This window comes from Humulus lupulus, chromosome 3 (assembly GCF_963169125.1).
Source record: "Humulus lupulus chromosome 3, drHumLupu1.1, whole genome shotgun sequence".
NCBI lineage: Eukaryota > Viridiplantae > Streptophyta > Magnoliopsida > Rosales > Cannabaceae > Humulus > Humulus lupulus.
The window spans coordinates 137096193-137102759 of record NC_084795.1 but is presented as its reverse complement, the minus strand read 5'-3'; positions in this window follow the sequence as shown (position 1 = coordinate 137102759).

Sequence of the window (6567 nt, the reverse complement as noted above, 5' to 3'; positions counted from 1 at the left end):
TCAATGGAATTTGTGAGACGTTAATTATGATTAACGGGGAAAGGTGGAAAAAGACAGAGTAGCTATTATATATCGGCTTTTGTGGTGAAACATACAAATTTGAAATGTCTAGTACATTTTCAGATTAATATGTCTCCTCCACATTTATGGATGCTGATTCTGATATTAATCTTTGAAGATTTCTATCTGGTTTAAAATCAGTTAATCCTTTGGGATTTTAGGTCTCTGCCTAAATGCATATACATATAATCTCTATTATATTTAAGATACTGAAAATTAAGTCTTTATAATTATTTAATGACTCAATCCATAATGGATTGACAACTGTTGACTATCCCACCATTTAGCAAATGTCAATTCAAAAATATAACATTTGATACATTAAACAATCCATCACTGAGTTGTAGGAATAACTATCTCATGTCCTCTTTTCTAGTAAAAGAATAATGGGCATTTATTATTTAGATAATACATTCTCCTTACTAGGAAGGCAAAAAGCCTTTTTTGGATTTTTGTAAACTAAATCATTTAAGCTTCTCATCTATATAAGTCGCTTGAGATAGTGTCTAAAGATTGTTATTTCAATCTCTATAGATTTAAATGTATAGAATATTCTTGGCTTTTCTAAATCTAATATTTAGAAATGTTCAGCTAATCATTTCTTTTCTATTGACGATTTCTCTACATCATTTCCAATGATCAAAACGTTGTCGATATTAAGAATAAGAATCACAACAGAATTTTTCTAGTCGAGATCTTCAAATGATTTTATCATGTCAGCCAATCAGTAAAGACTACTTAGACATCAATTTAAATTAATCTCATAATCCATGCATAAAGTAGTGGATAAGAGTACATAAATAGATTTAAGTTTGGTTACAGTAGAAGATATTTATTCAAGTAATAAATTCTTCTTTCCGCTATTCCCCTCTTCATCTTCAATAACCTGTTTCAAACTGAAGTTCAATGAACTTTAGTTGGATGTTCAAGAATCCAGATGTCATAGAATTCTAAATTCCATTTCTAAATTCATGGTATTTCAACCATTGTTTTCTGTAAAAACCTTTTTCATTTCATATACTAGTATGTGAATGAAGTATAGTTAGATTGTGTTACACACAATTTAACTATCTTTACATTTGTAATGGATTAGTTACTAACTAATGCTCCAAAAACAATAATGCTTTACAAAATTTGTGATATTCTTTGGTTTTATCATTGTTAATTATCAGTAACTTGCTTACTTGACTTGCAGTCATTATTTCTAGTACAACTTAACTCGAAGATATAGTGATTATAATAATCACACTTCATTAAAGTAGCATTGAAGAGATACAAACTCTTTGGTAATCTTTTATGATTATTAAATTGTTTCACTAAATAACTCCATGGAAAATTTTCAATTTATTCACATAACCACTTGTGAATCCCAACTTTTAAGTCTTTGATGTTGTACAATAAAACATGTACAAAGTATAACAAGTGTTAAAATTAAAGAAATAATAAAGACGATAATGATTACTCATTATCTATTGAATCTTATCTAATATGATCAAATTCCATTTCTGAAATACTAATTTTGCTTAGCATTCTAGTTGTATGTGAGTTGAGTTTGAATTCTAAGTTCACATGCAAATTACTTGAATTTCAAATTCGAGTTTAGACTTTCTTTTGATCAGATCAAACAAGTCTCTAAGTGACTTTACGATGAATGATGCATGAAAATTTATAGAAATTTTCTTTCTTTGCATTCAATCATAGTTAAACATATCTAAGATAAATGTCAATCAACATTGACTCACTATTTATTATTTCTTTTAGCTTTGAACATTAAAAGGTTCAACATACATGTAAAACGCCCTAATCTAGTACTTGTAAAATTTTTGCATACTCATAAACTTATAAAAGAAAGTCATTTATTATATGAAAAATCCTAGTGGGGCCTTGCTAAAACATGCAAGTTGGGCCCAATAGTTTAAAATGAAAATAATAGTTTTCATGCAACATTTTAAAAATAATTAAAGTTCAAGTCCCACTGATAAGTTCTGAAAAGTTAAAAAAAAATAAACATAACATTATTCTTTAGAAACTGGCATTACAACTGATCGTTTTCTCGTCAATAGGATGCCCCCACGCCATACACACCCTGGCGTTGGAACTCCCCACATCACCACACGTGCCACAGATAAATCCTATTTGCTACTTGGAAGGGAAAGTAAGGGGTGAGCCAAAAGCCCAATAAGGAAGTACAAATAACACACAAGTATACACACAAAAACATTTTCATATTCATACATCGTGACACATCCTAAACATCGTTATCATAACCATCATCATCATAAACATAACCATCATAATATAATCATTATACGCATTATCATCATAAGAGTCATCATCGTGTACATAATCATCATGAACATTATCATCATAAGAATCATCATCATAACTTTGTGAACATGGCCCGCTAACTTGTCCATGTCACATCTTGAGGTAAACAGAATCTCTAGTCCTTGAATAACCTCAGCGCGTCCACCCTATGAGTTACGTCTTTACATCCTTAGTAACTCGGGTTACGTCTTCATATCCTTGGCAACACCTTTTTTGAGTCGTGTTCATCACGCTAACAACCATTACATATCATACAGCATCCAAACACATACATCCTAGTCATATCAACACAAAGGAAGTTTCATGATTTATCAAATTCATCATATCATCTCAAAATAGCATTTTATACTTCATATCACATGATACATTATCATACATAAAATTTAACCTCAACAAACTCATCTTACAGTTCATAGCAAAAATAAATAGAGTTCTATCTAACTTCCTTACCTCAGGTCCAAGCAAAGAAAAAACTGACAAACTTCACAACGAGCCTATAAAGATAATAAAATAACATTTTTTAGCATCACATAATACTTTCTTGTGCTCAACTCATATACCCCATACGTCATTACTCAAAATTTCCAAATAGGCATAATTACACATAAAATCACCAAAAGAATAATGCAAAGTATACCTATGTTACATGCATGGTTTTTAAATAAAAATCATATGGTTGAATATTAGATACATTTTTTTAACGTAAAAGTGCATTTGCATGCGACATGCATACGTGGGAACGTTGCTAAAAAGTGATGTTAAAAACGATAATTCCTACACGGTTATTTCTATTGTTTTCAAAATAAGGATTTAGGAACATATTTTCTTACCATTATTTATTTCTTTTAAAATCAGTAGGATGATTAAACCTCTTTAAAACATTATTTTTATCTCATAAAAATAATTTATTTAGCCTTTTACAGATATAATAAATCCATTTATTATTTTTAAATTACTTAGAAATAATAAAGGCTTGAAATTATTTAAAATACTTATAATTATCATGTTTCCTTAGGAAATAACAATTTTATTTAAATTAATAAAATTACAAACCCATGTGAGAAAAATATAAATTTTAGGTGTGGGAAAAATATATTTTATTTATATTATTTTAAGACTAAATTTTAAGTAGAATAAATTCATAAGCGATGATCAAATAATTATCATTTTAAATTATTAAACTAAACTTTCAGCCACCATTTAATTTATTTAAAAATCACAAGTGAATTAATCTCAACATTTTTCTTAATTGAATTAAAGAAAAACCATACCTATTAAAATGAACACTCATGGTTACAATTAAATATATAATTTTTAATATTTACATAGTTTAGGGTATTAATTTTATTTCAACATACACACAAAATTCCTTTCATTTAAAAGACAACTTTTCATTTTTACTCAAAACTTTCAGCAACCTATTAAACACTCAAAAATCATAAAATTGAAATTAAAACTTATATTTTCTTCATAAAATAAAATAAAAAATCTGTAGGTATTAATTTGAGTAAAAACACCATTTTAATGTTTATTAAAATTCCCTTTAATTTATGAAAAACATCATAGCATTTGCAAAATCATTTATGCATGCAAAATCATTAATTTTATCATATTTCTCATCACTTAAACACAAAATCAGCAATCATATTCATCAAGAATCGATCTTTTACATCATGCTTCACAAAAATTTACACCATAACCATACATGTTTAAATCTATACAAATAAATCACAACCCCTAGCATGTAACTATTATCATATTGTTATTCTATGAAAAATCCCTATCATCGCATATACATTCAAATTATAGGCATAATCAAGATCAATCATACATATACATGGCACAAGAACCCTAGGCTGAAATTTACATGACCTAAACATAATATAAAACTAAAACCTCCATTTACATCTACATGAACCCTAACATATTTCTACCTCAAAACAATGAACAAGTTCATATAAAACCAATAGAAACATAAACAAAACCAACATGAAATCCTTACATAGGCCTTGGCCGAACACTACATGTACAAAAATATAAATACCAAGATCATCATACTTAGCAAATCAAAACAAAATCCCTTTATGCATTAAACCACAAAACCCTTCATCCCATGATCAAAATAACATGCCACCAACAAATAAAAGGGAAAAACAAAACAACATATCATTACAATTCATAAATATTTAATCTCCCCAAGAAAACAAAATCAACACAAAGGTTGAGGGAGGAATCCAATACCTTCCTTGAGAAAACACAACAACCAACTATGGTCACCACCTCACTCAACCCTAGGGATTCGAACACAACAAGAACATGGGGAGAGAAATCAAACATCAAGAAATTAAGAAGAGGTTCCCAAACTCTAGAATAAATTTAAACAAGAAAATCCTTACCTATAGAGAGATTCTATCCTCTTTCCTTTCTTCCTCTTCTTCTTCTTCTTCTTCTTCTTTCTCTCCTTCTCTCTCTAGAAAACATCCACTCTCTCTCTCTCCTTCTCACTAGGCCGACGGCTCCAAGGCTCCAAAATGGCCTCATATTTTCTCTCTTCCCTTTTTATTCTAACTTAGCCAAAAATAACCTAATGAACATAATGGGTAAGTTTCACCTTCTTGCTATTTTTCTTTTAGTTAATTTTATCTTAATTGGTAAGAAATAAAGATGACAACATCTTTTCCTATTTTATCTAAAATCACACAAATAAAAAAATGGTAAATAAATCTCTCATTTCCCACCATGCTACACGCCACTCTCGTTTCCTCTTCTTATTTTTATTTTTTTTAATTAAATAATCTAAATAAATCTAATAAAAGGAAATAATAATGTGTGTAGAAATTCTACACAAGTGCACCATGCAACCATGCAGATGCACACACTCAATAACTAGGGTGTATCACTACCTACCATACACCTTGGTGCATTCAATCAAAACTCAATTATTGACATATTAAAATAAATAAATAAACAATTAAATTCACAAAAATTCTACCAAACAATTCTAACAATTTATTTAAACATATAATAAAATAATTCACAACACTTAACAATTAAATAAAATAAAGCACAAAATTTGAATAAATAAATAAATAAAATTTGGTGTGCTACTATATACCCTCCTTAAAAGGAATTTCGGCTCGAAATTCTTTCTTACCAAATAATTCATAATTCAGGGTATCTTTCTCTCATGTCTTCCTCCAATTCCCATGTTGCTTCTCGTTCCGTACTATTCTTCCACAGGACCTTAACTAGTGGAATCCTTTTGGATATCAGTTCCTTGATTCCCTTTTCAATAACATGCTTTGGTTGTTCATCATAACTCAGGTCCTGCTTCAGCTGTAACGGTTCGTAACTCAAAACTTTAGAGGGATCTGACACATACTTACACAACATCGAGATGTGAAAGACGTTATGCGTTTCGGCTAGTGCTAGGGGCAGTGCTAAACGGTTAGCAACTTGCCCTACTCTGTCCAAAATCTCAAATGGACCTATATATCTAGAGCTTAACTTCCCTTTCTTTCCAAAATGCATAATACCCTTCATCGGCGAGACTTTCAAGAATACAAACTCGCCCACTAAAAACTCATGTCCCCTCTCTTCAGGTCAGTGTAGCTCTTTTGCCTACTCTGCACGGTAAGCACCCTTTGGCGAATCTTCTTGATCGCCTCACTGGCGTCCCAAAATGCCTCAGAGCCTAAAATCTGTTTCTCTCCAACTTCATCACAGTGTAAAGGATATCTGCACTTGCGCCCATAATGCATCTCGTAGGGAGCCATCCCAATAGTAGGTTGGTAAATGTTATTATAGGAGAATTCCATTAGAGGTAAGTATCGGTTCCAAGACTCTGAAAAGCCCAAAGCACAGCATCTCAACATGTCCTCTAGAATTTGTATAATTCTCTCCGACTGCCCATCGGTCTGAGGATGAAACGCGGTGCTAAACTTTAGCCTTGATCCCATAGCTCTCTGTAGTCCCTTCCAAAAGTTTGATGTGAATACTGACCCTCGATAAGAAATTATCGAATTTGGCACTCGATGAAGTCTCACTATCTCACTTACATACAATTTTTCATATTGATCTGCCGAGTATGTGGTCTTAATTGGCAGGAAATGAGCGGACTTAGTGAGCCTATCCACTATTACCCACATAGAATCATGTTGCTTGGTGGTTCTGGGTAAC